This window comes from Vulpes lagopus, chromosome 10, assembly GCF_018345385.1.
Source record: "Vulpes lagopus strain Blue_001 chromosome 10, ASM1834538v1, whole genome shotgun sequence".
Lineage (NCBI taxonomy): Eukaryota > Metazoa > Chordata > Mammalia > Carnivora > Canidae > Vulpes > Vulpes lagopus.
In genome coordinates, this window is record NC_054833.1 from 76754217 (window position 1) to 76767012 (window position 12796).

General features: G+C 42.8%; 1 protein-coding gene across 10 annotated transcripts in view; it reads right to left on the reverse strand.

Moving 5' to 3' along the window:
* The window catches only part of FGGY (FGGY carbohydrate kinase domain containing), a 412479-nt gene that overhangs the window by 205267 nt on the left and 194416 nt on the right, over nt 1–12796 (reverse strand). The window lies entirely within an intron of this gene.

The window sequence follows — 12796 nt, forward strand, 5'->3', positions numbered from 1 at the left end:
TTGAATTCCTGCATTCAGGCCTTCAGTGAAGAATTTATTGATTGTCTTGCTTTGTGTGGGCACTGTGGTGCTGTAAAAGGCAGTCCTTGCCCCCAACCTAGTTAGGGAGATGAGATCAGGACACAGACAGCCATGCAAGTCAGAACAGAATGAAGAAATCCATCTGTTCTCAGGTGCTTAGCAGAGGCTAAGTCCTCGCCTTTCCCCTGCCAAGAAATGTATAATAAGTATTTCTGCACTGCAAGGAGGGGGTGTGGGTGGACACCCATATATGCTAAGACCCCTCTGAGCTCCAAGATTTTAAGATTCTGAACGACGTGGGGTCAGCAGTTTGCTGGGCACTAAGATGCCCACCCTTTGGTAACTGTTCCACAGAGCTCCAGGGGTAGACTGAGGTACCTCAGGACTTCTGGGGGTGGGGTGGGACTGGGTGTTGAGGGAAGCAGAAAGTGAGTGGCTCACCAGCCTCCTCTAATTAGAAACAAAAAACCTCCACAACACCATTTTTATCCATTTTAGATACTGAGCTTCTCCTGTAATTGAATTTGAAGAAAGTCTAGCTGAGGAAAGTGAGCAGAAGAAGCCTGGAGCCCCACTGCAGTGCGTCCTAGAGTGTCACTGTCCAATATGGTAGCCACACAGTGTGTGCAGACGGAACACTTGAAATGTGGCTGAAACAACACAAGGACCTCAGTTTTTCACTTAATTTCATTTTAATTCATTTCCATTTAAAAACTGGTACTCAAAAAAAAAAAACAACTGGTACTCAATTCAGTTACTAAAAAGCTTTTAAGTATGTCTGAAACCACTCTGGTGTGCAAATTGACCTTTTCAATGCTAACTGAAGAAATCTTAATATTTACAGTGAAGATTTAGTGTGAATTTTCAGACACTAAATGTACTAAGTGGCAAATACACATCAGATATCAAAGACTTTGTATGGAAAAGTACAGAAAAGAAGGAATGTAAAATATTTTGTTATAAGTTTTATATCAAATATATGTTGAAACGATGTTTTGCATATTTTAAGTTATATAAAAGATACATTGAAATTAATTCCACCTATTGCTTTTTACTTCAATGTGGCTACTGAAACATTTTAAATTAGGTATGTGGCTCGTATGATATTTCTACAGGATAGCCCTGGTCTAGAAGATAAAGCCAAGATGCTCCAACGATGGGGTACAAAGCAAGGAGAACTTCTCAGCTGCTTTGAACACCCAAGCCAGCAGAAACCTGAAGGAGAGCAGTGCCCTTTGCTGAGGACAGTCTCCAGAGACATACAGTCTCAACTACGTCATTACATCTAGTATCCAGCACGTAAGTAGCAGCATTTGCCTTTACTGAGTACTTCTGTGCAAGGGATTGTGCTAAGGATATACAATGCATTTTCTCAGTTCATTGTCACATAACCCCATGTGAAGGATAGTATTACTGTCCCCACTGCACAAATGGATGGGGCAAGTCAGTTTATAAAGGGAAAGTAACCTCCCCACAATCATATAGCCTAAGTGTTGGAGCACAGGCCATGGATTCCACTCTGACGGACCAAACCTATGCTCTTATTCATTAAATTACACATTAGTTCATCTATTTTTTTTAATTAAGTGACTGAAGAAAACAAGTGCTTTTGTTTTTTTTTAAAGATTTTATTTACTTACTTACTTAGAAAACAAGAGTACATGCAGGTGGGGGGAGGGGCAGCGAGAGTGAGAGAGAATGTCAAGCAGACTCCCCAGCAAGCACAGAGCCCAAGGCAGGGCTTGATCTCAAGACCGTGAGATCAGGACCCCAGCCAAAATCAAGAGTCTGGATGCTCAACAAACTGAATCACCCAGGCACCCCAAAAGAAGCACTTTTAGAACAAACGTTATGTGTGTCTAAAAAGGAGCACCATTTGGAAATCATGCTCTCCACCTATAGATTTTTTTTTAAAGGGTTAATTTTCATAGGGAGGTAAAAAATGTTTTACTTTCATCCCCAATCTTCACAAACATAAAGGGTATAACTTTCATTAAAATAAAAGATTCTGGACAAAAGGGGTGATTGGAAAGATGGGGTACTCTGGTAAGTCTTCTGGGCAGTAGTTTAGAAAGGCTTCTGGAGGACCACAGGTAGACTTCTCAGCAGAGGCAGCATCTCGAGTCAAGGCCAAGAAACATGGGAGACTGCCAAAGAGGCTGAGTGAAGAGGAGCATGAGCTGGGGGTGGGTGGGCACATAAGGATGGAGATGGAAGAGGGGACGGAGCATGCACTGGAACCCAGACACAAGTGTCTGAACTCAAACATGAAAGTAACCGCGAGCCTCTGGAGAAGCACTAAAGCCAGGGAGTGAGGTGGTTGGATTTGTGCACTTTTATAGATTTCTTGGGCAGCACTGCGGCAGAAGACAGAGAGGAGTTAGGGAGAACAGTTGTGAAACTATTTCGGTAACAGAAAAGATGAGGCCCCTCATCAAGGTATGGACAAGAGAGAGGCAGAAACAGGCAATAGGAGAGATTCTGTGAAGCAGGAAGTGACAGGTCATGGCAGGCACCTGGAGTATGGGGAGTATGGTAGATAGGGAGATGCCCCCGCCTGGATCCCCATTAAGGACAGACTCGTAGCCCAGTAAGGGGAGTAAGGTCTGCAGACAGCTGCCAGCTCCTTCTAGGCCACTGTGCCGAGGTGATCCCTTTCCCAGGGCAGCCAGGCCTGATGACTTTGCGAACTGGGAGCAGAAGGTCTCTGATGGGCACCACTTACTCCACTCCAGAGCACTCTGCTGGGCTGGCCCAGGGCGATGTGACTGGATTACAGCTCTAAGTCTCCCTCCGCCCAATCCTCCCCTCTTCCCCTTCCTATTATGGATGGAAACCCCTAAGAAACATCTTAGATCCCCAAGTCTGGCTCAGCATCTGCTGCTAAAGAAACCAACTGAAGGCAGTCAGCCAGTCTTTCTCCTCAGGCCAGTGGTCCAGGAATGAAAACAAACATGCACAAAGATTCACAACCTCCTTTGAACTGGAACCACAGCCTTCAGGAATAGTCTATCTGGGTCAAAAGCAGGAAGAAGCTTTGTTTATTTAGAGACAAAAAAAAAAAACAAACAGCTTGGCATGAGAGAAGATGACAGAAGAGGCGGGAATCTCTGAGAAATCACCCCCATCAGATCGTCCTTTAAGCTTATCAGCCTGGCGTGCATCTGAGGGACCAGAGGAGCTGTCAGAAGCAAGCTTTAGTGCGCCTTGACAACTTTTCTGGAAATAATCCTCCTTTTGGCTCTTCCTTGACCATAAAATTAAGTTAATCACAGCATTCATTTTCCCAGACTTAATCAAGACCTCACAGCCTCAGCACTGGCTGTCTCTCCTAGCCTTTGTTCAAGCATTTATCCACGCATCTTAACAAACATTTCAAGAACAATGGTGGCGCCTGTATATTTCTGCCCACCTGTGGCAACGTTGAGGGGTTAGGGTGTACATGAAAGAGGCTCACAGTGATCTGGGCAAATCAAGGCTCCCAGCCTCTCATCAAGTGCTCTGCAGGTGGAATGTACATGGTCCTTCTGGAGCACAGAGGAGGGACAGTGAGTTGGCCCAGGGGAGTGCAGGAAATCAAGATGAAGGTGACATTTGAGCCTAGTCTGGTAAGACAGGTGGCAGATAGCTGGTTTCAGAGCTAGAATGCTCAGGGGAGCCGGATGCCATTAGAGCAAAAAGTGGTTCACTGCAGGGAGTCCCAAAAGGACATGGAGTATGAGGCATCCGTATGCTGGAAAAGGGGCATCGAAGAGGAGAAGAGAAGTGTGGGCCTCCAGCAGGGCAAGGAGCCCCAACTAAGGCAGTGAGGCCCTGCCAGCTAACAGCTTTGAGCACTTAGTTTGTTTTTTAAGAAGATAAAGCTTTCAGTGGAGAAAGGCTAGAATAGGAAACAGTTTTTATCTGCAAAACTATCAAGCCAACTGAAAAAAATGCAGGCTGCAAAACATTATGTAGAGTATGACTTCATTTTAAGAACAACAACAAAGAGGGTAGATGGACTATTTGTAAAAATATATTCCTGGGGGAAAAAGAAATGAAAATTGTTTGTTTCTGGATGAAAAAAAAATATTATTTTTTTCTTTTGACCAACCTATACTCTCTAAAACTCTTCTACCTTGAACACACATTTCTTGTGTAAAATTTTTAAAGGTATTTTCCCCCATAAATTGGGGTAAATAAATTAGGGCACATGTACTCAGTAAAAATGCTACACAGCCATTAAAATGAATGAGGAAGAATTAAGGTATGAACTTGGAAGGAAGTTCAAGATAAATTTAGTTTAAAGGTCAAGACAGCATTCAGATAGTGTTTAGAGTATGATCCCATTGGTGAATTTTGTTAGAGTACAGAAAAATGCAAGCATGTATACTTTCAGAAAAGTCATAGAAAAGCACACAGCATATTGTTACAGCAAGGATGGGGGATCCAGGGCAGGGATGGGGACCCAGGGCAGGCCACTTGTCTGTATGATCCCTGCTTCCTCTATACCATAAGCCTTTATTTCTTTTGTGATCAAAATGAACTAGCAAAAAAAAAAAAAAAAAAAAAAAACAAACAAAAAAACTAGGTTAAGTTAAAATGAAAGCACAGTTAAATTAAAGAGAACACTGCACTTTTTCCAAACCCTGCTCCTCAGCCTGAAGGCAGGAGAGGCCCAAGGACAGTTCACTTATTTTCTCAATTTGGCTGGCTTCTGGCCCTATCAACACACTCTCATGTTGCAGTATAAAAAACTAATCACTCTAAGGGTTTGTGGGCTCATGTCCACTGGATTCCTATTCAGACGGGAAGATTCAGTGTGAGTGGTCAAGAGCTAGAGCCTACAATTATCTGGTGGTTGCAGTCCCTCTTCACAGGCGGGGGCTACTATTACACCAAATCTTTCCCTACCAGTTTTTCAATTATCTATGACTAATGAGCACTTTGGGAACAGTTTCAGACACACACATAATCCTCTTTCCTGACGTCAGCAGCAGAAATTAATGACTGTGTGGATTGCTGGGAGACAGAAAATGCATTATAATGGTCAACAGAACTGTTATCCTCTCCAGGAAGAGGAGATGGAGGAGGGGTATTGTATTAACTGGAAGGTTTCAGAGTTCGTTTGTATTCCTACAAACAGGAGATGAAACTCAGGGGAAAAGTGGGCTCCGACTTCTTGGAAATGTCAGAGAGTGGTCTGGGCACGGGCAGCATGTAACCCTGGTCCCTGCTCAGTTTTGCCAAGGTCAAGAGGCCAACCAGACTGGCTGGGACAGGGCTCTCACCTGGCCCTGCCAGCAGTAGAGGCTTTCTGGGTGCTCTGGGACTGAATCCACTTTCAATCTGGTTTAGGAATGGGGGAACAGAGAGGAGATTAGACTCTTGTGCTCTCCAGCAATAGGCTGGAGTTATCTTAAGAGCACATGGTGGTGTGTGTAAGTTTGTTGTTTCATGCAGGCATCCTCTGGGCTGGTGGGGGAATTTTATAGGTGGTTGTGATCTGGTCTGACTTTGGTTCAACTCCAAAATTTGGTGAAGCATGAACTAACTCTCACCAAAAAAAAGAAAAAAAAAATACCATCCTGTACAGATGGCAGCCAGTAGATTCACTACTGATACTTTTTTTTTTTAAAAAAGATTTAATTTATTTATTCATGAGACACACACACACACACACACACACACAGAGAGAGAGAGAGAGAGAGAGGCACAGACACAGGCAGAAGCAGGCTCCATGCAGGGAGCCCGATGTGGGACTCAATCCCAGGTCTCCAGGACCACACCCTGGGCCGAAGGCGGTGCTAAACCGCTGAGCCACTCGGGCTGCCCTCACTACTGATTCTTTAAAAAAAACTGACAATATTAGGGACTTGACCCATACCCAGCACCTCTGTAGAGATGGCTGTGTAGCCAGGTTAAATCAGGGAGCTTTCTGGAACCACAAATGATACAAGACTGACTGAAGAACACTCAGGTATTATTGGCTCCTGAATAGGAGTCACACACACCCAGAAATATTCACTCAGAGAAATGAACAAAACACCCAAACCTGACATGCTCTGCCATCTGTTGAAAGACAACTTCTAAAACATTAATTTGTTCATTGCCCTTCATTTGCCTCCTAAAAATGACCTCATTTCAACTAGGTATTAAACTCTTCTTTAAATTATTGACTAATGGGCACCTGGGTGGCTCAGTAGGTTAAGTGTCTGCCTTCGGCTCAAGTCATGATCTCAGGGTCCTGGGATCCAGCCCTGTGTCGGGCTCTCTGCTGAAAGGGGAGTCTGCTTCTCCACCTCCCTCTGCCTGCCACTCTGCCTACTTGTGCCCCCCACTCTCTGTCAAATAAATAAATAAAATCTTAAAAAAAATAAATTATTGACCAAATGAAAAACTTGAGGATATCCTCAGCATTCATTACTTATTACAGAAGTGTTTACTGAGTACCTACTACGTGCCAGGCACTGCTGTAATGTGGAAGATGCATTAAGGAACAAGACAGAGAAGTTCCCTGTCCTCATAGGGCTTACTTCCAGTAGACATATGATTCTCATCCAATATCTCTTCTGAATTATATCTTGTAAATATTTTGTCTTGTAAGCTCTTCTGTGGTTTGGACTGTCACTTATAAATCTTTATATCCCTGGTCTTATATTCTGACCTATAGTTGGTGTTTAATAAACATCACATATTTTAAATCAGATTTTGAATGACGCTTATCCTACATTTTATTTTCTCCCCATGTTTTTTTTTCCCTCTCTCTCCTGCTAAACAGAGAATTGCTCAAAGATGATTTTATTTATTTCTGCATTCAGGTCCCTTTCCCCCAGGACACAGAAGTGCCTTAGAACAGTTCTCAGTAATATTCATTCAACTGAACTTATAGCTTTCTTTTAAAAACAGAAGACCATAGACACAGATCAATCAACTCAGACAAAAATATTACACACACACACACACACACACACACACACACACACACACACACGATGCTGAGTATCAGCTAGGAGAGTAAAGAGAAGAGGAACGTGCTTCCTAACATAATCCCACCAGTAACACATCCTCATTTCTCAAACTCAGGGACAGTGCAAGGTATCATTCAAGACCCGTGTGTGCCTAGAAAAGGGGGACCAGCAAGCCCATGTCTCTCACTAAGCACCCGGGTGCTATGGTGCCGAGACACTGTGACAATCCCATAGTGGAATAAAGGATCTCAAATTCTTCTTGCCTGGTCAAGTCTGATTCAAGAAGTGGATGGTGGTGAATGTAGAGGTGAAAAGCCACAGGTCTTATTGCTAAGTGGGTCTGAGAAAGATAGAATGGACACCAGACCAAGGGGTTTAGACTTGTTCTGACGGGCACCTGGTAACTATTATAGGTCAGCGAGCCAAGGAATGGTGCACACAACTTATATTTTAGGAAGATAAATATCATAATAATAACAGTGCCTGTTTATCGACCCTACGGACTGATTACTGTTTTTGGCATTTTTCAGTTGCTCTCATCTTTAATGCTAGCAACAGACCTATGAGGCTGGTATTAGATTCACTGCATTACAGCTGTAGAAATAAAAGCACAGAAAGGTTATTTAATTTGTCTAGTCACCTATCTGATGAGGGGCACAGTCAGGCTTTCAATCCAGGATTCCCAGTCTAGGATCCAAAGTCTAGGGTCTCTCTACTATATCATGTAGATTAGAAGAGGCTGATACTGGAGCCAGGAAGAATAATCTCAAGTGTTTGTTGAGTCATGAATAGAAAAGGAAGGCAGTTTTGTTTGCAGAGGCTCCCCTGGTGGGTCATGTCCTGGGACAAACCCCCAAGAGCCATGAAATCCCAGCATGCTCAAATCTTTTAGCTCCTTCCTTTATTCCCTTAGGCACATTCCAAAAACAGAGACCCTGAACTTTGAATGGCCCATCGTGACCATCGACCTCAGTGTATTCCTTTTGCAGTCCAGAAAACCAAACCCAGAGAGGGAGGTGGCTTCCTTGGGGCTACCCTGCTGTGATGGCAGAGTCTAGACTGAAGCCCAGAGCCCCACTTCTCCACACTCCCTGCTGTGGCAAATACTAGCCTGTACCCATCTTCCACTGGGGCAAGAAGATCACCCAAGCCAGGACTCTAACTCATAGGGCAAACAAAAGGGCTGGCAAAAATCCAGTGGATTCCAGTGGTGTAGGCTCCCAATTCTCAACTATTCAGAGCATACAGTGCAGCCTTTTCAGCTTGAAATCATCCACTTTGACACCCACAGTGACCTAATTCTCTAGATAATTGCCAATGCCCTATTTTGCTCTCACCTAGCCTAAGGCCACCTCCAAAAGCATTTTCCTGGGTAGATAATTAATCATTTTTTTTCCTCTACAATCCCACAGCATGTTTCTTGGAATTACATCATTCTGTTCTACATAATGACTTTTTTCCTTGTGCCTCATTCTTCAGTGTTAGATTATAACCACCTTGAGGGTATAGCTCTTTGCACAGGTGTATTTGTAGAAGGCATGCAGTTGAGCAGCTCCAGTTAGGAGGTGGGCAACCTTGTGATGGTGGGCAAGTGATTTTATTTCCTTGCTACCGTTTCCTCACCTATAAAACTACTATAATGCTATTATATTATGTGAGACTCAAGTAAGGTAATAGCCATAAAGCACTTAAGGATGCTGTCGGTACGTGGCAAATGCTCAATTAATAGGAAATATTATGATGGTTAGGACAACTCCATATTCCTGGTCTATAAGATGTTGCCTGGCATATAGTGTTCACTCAGTTCATTCTGGCTGAGTTTATAAAGCTTGAGGAGAGATCCCTGATGTTACAGCATGTGGAGATATATGCTTTTGGGGTCATGAGAGCAAACCACAGAAACTGTGAAAGCTGTTAAAATATTCACAGTGATGGAATTCAGTTTTCCAGCACAAAAAGTGTCTCCCTGTAGTCATGTCTCCATGGCATGTCTCCAGAGTGAAATGTTTTAAAAGTGCAGAAGGTGTTCTCTTTGGAGTTATTTTAAGGACTGAATGCTTATTTCAAAAGGAAAAAATTATTATTTTGTCAGCAAAAGTCTTGACTGTAAGATGACCAGTGCTTTCAAGACCCAGGCAAACAGTTCAGCCATAGATAGTTACCCCACTTTTTGGAAAATATAAATTTGGAAATATATAAAAATATTTTAGCTGTCATTATCCTGAAGATATTACCAGGTTTAAAGCAGTAATATTCACAGTTTGGGTTGGTTTGTTTTTTAAGAATCTACTGAAGAATTCACATAAAGAAAACTAGAACGTACACAGGTACCTCCATTTTTTCTTTAGTTCCAAAAATTCATTAAAAACAAGTATCAGAGGGGTCCCTGGGTGGTTTAGTCGGCTACGTGTCCAGTTCTTGATTTTGGCTCAGGTCATGATCTCAGGATGGTGAGATAGAGCCCCAAGTCAGGCCCCACACTCAGTGGAGTGGGAAGTCTGCTGGAGATTCTCTTTCTCTCTCTCCTTCTGCCCCTTCTCATGGTTTGTGTGTGCTCTCTCTCTCTCTCTCTCTCTCTCTCTCAAATAAATAAATCTTTTAAAAAAAGCAAACATTAGGATCCTTTAACAGAATGTTTTATCATTAAATAGGTAGGAAGGTAATCTCAAAATAAATGACATTAAAAATAATTAAACACAATTTCCTTTTATAACCTAATTTTCTCATTCTATCACATACCCCTTTGTCTGGGGCCAGTGTTGGTCTTTAGTCTAGACTACTATTTGCAAACTGCTAGTTTACAGAATGCTAACAATCTCCTAACAAGGGGTCAATCTACAAGATTCCAAACAGCGAGTGCTCACGTGGAAAAAGTCAGTGGGTCCGGTGTTCACCACACAACGCCAAACATCTGGTGATTTGAAGACATCTGGGGCTTTTTTATCATGTAGACCAAACATGATTCAGGTAATTGACCAAATTTTTCACTTCCCAACCAGATGTCTTACTTTCATATAAATGAAGCCAATCTTGTACTTTCATGTGCAAATAAGCTAGACATAAATTCACCCCTGGAGGGCAGAATTAATTGCTTATTCTCAATGAATACTAAATTACATATTATTTTTCCTTTTTTTCCCATGACTCTACCTTTGAAAAAGGTTTTCCACTCTTGCTTTGAAAAGCATATATTTCATCTTAGAAATGTTCTGTCTTTTAACAAGTCAGTTCCCCTTTGTGTGTTTTACAGCAAGGCAGTGTGCTGTAATGAAAAGAGTATGGTCTTAGGAGTCAGGATGAATTGGGTTCTAATTCTGTGCACACCCCGACTCCCAGCTTTTAAGGGCCTTGGAAAAAGTTCCTGAAACTCCCTGAGTTGTTTCTTTTGCAGTTAGAAAACATTAAACCCAGGGCAACTGGGTGGCTCAGTCAGTGAAGTTTCTGCCTTTGGCTCAGGTCGTGACCCCAGGATCCTGGGATGGAGCCCAGCATCAGGCTCCCTGCTCAGCAAGGAGTCTGCTTCTCCCTTTGCCTCTCCCCTCTGTTTGTGTGCAAGGGCTGGCTCATTCTCTCTCTCTCAAATAAACAAAATCTTTAAGAAAATAAACAAATCCTTAGACATGTCTGGCACTCATTTGATGTGCATATCATTGAGAGACAGCATAGAGCCACTATGCTGTCCTCTGGGAGCTCTGTCAAGACACAGGCAGGTGCTCCAAATGGCGTGCTAGAAAAAGTCATGCCTCATACGCTGCATGCACACATACCGTCCAACAAAGGCAATGGCTCTAGTCAGGATTTTTAAGAAAAGTATGAGTAACTTCAACTGTGGCTTATTTTTAAAGGGAGTATCAAATTTGTAAAGAGGAAGGATCTGTCTGAAACCTTTCCTCTTTTCGTACTGCTTTCAAGGACATACTGGGATTTGCTCTCATAGTATTTGTTTAAAGAATTCATGTAGTTATCAATGACCCTCCACCTTCTAAGCCGTTGTCCTGACAACCAACCATTTACTGGACAGAATATGGAAAGCAGACGACAACGCATCCCTTCAGTCCGCTTTTGTAGGTAAAGCTCAACAGTACGGAGACAATACTCAAAAGACCAGAGCCTTTGTGTGTGAGATCCTTCAAGGGGAAATAAATACGTAGATATGAACACACAAAGAAGAGAGCATTGTTCCGGGTGAGGAGAGGCTGCCACGTAGACCTCACTTCTAGTTTAACAGCCCTTGTGGTTCAGGAGTCGTGCTACAGATAAATATAGCATAGAAAGACAAAAGGCTAACAAAAAATTTTTTTTTAATTTTAAAAAAAGGACAAAGGGCTAAGTTTGTTGTTGCTTCAGCTGTTTATCCTGAGAGTTAGAATATTTTATCACCAAAGCCCAGAAACATCTCAAATATATGAAGAAAAGAAATGCAGCTATGGTTTTTAAACATTCTTCCCAGGACCAGAAATTTTTCCCCCCAAAAGGAATCTTTCACAGAACCCTAGCATATAAATTTGATCAAGTTCAAAGAAGATGTGGTTTATGTATACAATGGAATATTACTCAGCCATTAGAAACGACAAATACACACCATTTGCTTCAACGTGGATGGAACTGGAGGGTATTATGCTGAGTGAAGTAAGTCAATTGGAGAAGGACAAACATTATATGTTCTCATTCATTTGGGGAATATAAATAATAGTGAAAGGGAATATAAGGGAAGAGAGAAGAAATGTGTGGGAAATATCAGAAAGGGAGACAGAACATAAAGATTCTTAACTCTGGGAAATGAACTAGGGGTGGTGGAAGGGGAGGAGGGTGGGGGGTGGGGGTGAATGGGTGACGGGCACTGAGGGGGGCACTTGACGGGATGAGCACTGGGTGTTATTCTGTATGTTGGTAAATTGAACACCAATAAAAATAAATCTATTATAAAAAAAAACAAAAATAAAATACTAATTCAAATTGATACACACACACACACACACACACACACAAATCTGATCAAGTTCAAGCAGAGAAGGAAACGCCCAAGAATGATGTGCCCTAGTGCTGACACCTGAGGGACATCCAGATACGGAGAGCTGAGGAACAGAAGTATGAATCTAGAACTTAATCTATAGTAGAGACTGCCAACCTGGAGACTCAAAAGAGGAGAGGAACTGGGGTTTGGAGAGGAACTGGGGTTTGGAGCTGTAATACTAAAGCCCCTTCTCTTAGGCTTTCCTGTAACACAGAAACTGAAGAAGCAGCAAGTGTCCACTACTTAAACACAAAGACAGTGACCTCATCCTGGGTGAAGGAGGACAGTAGCACTGCAGCATCCACAGGAAGGAGTGGAATTTGCCAGGTTGGCATTTAGCCAAAATGGTAGTGTGAAATCCTTGAAGCCCTCACCCACACTGCCATGGGAATTCAGCAGGGGAAGATTTCAAACATGATGCTCTCGCTTGAAATCTCATTTAAATCTCCAACTATGTCATTGAGTGTGTGTCTGTCGTGCACTGCAGGAGGCTCATGGAGATCCTGGGGAAAACACTCGGGTGGTAAGAAGATGGAAGTTCCAAGCTTTGTCCATGAAATAGAATCTGATTTCTCCAGTTTTTAAGTCTCTTGTTCTTTGGACACAAGACCTGCAAGAATGAAGGACCTTAGGCAAAATGGAAAAGGAAGGTTGGCGCAAAGCCCAGAAGTGTCCCCAGCCATCAAATCCTCTCATGGTGGCCAAAGGGGCCGCTTCCAGAGGGAGCACTTGAGGGTAGGGGAGGGAGACCCAAGCTCCAACAGGCTTTGGTGTGTGAAGCTGAGAAAGTGTGCATAGAGGTATCTCGAGG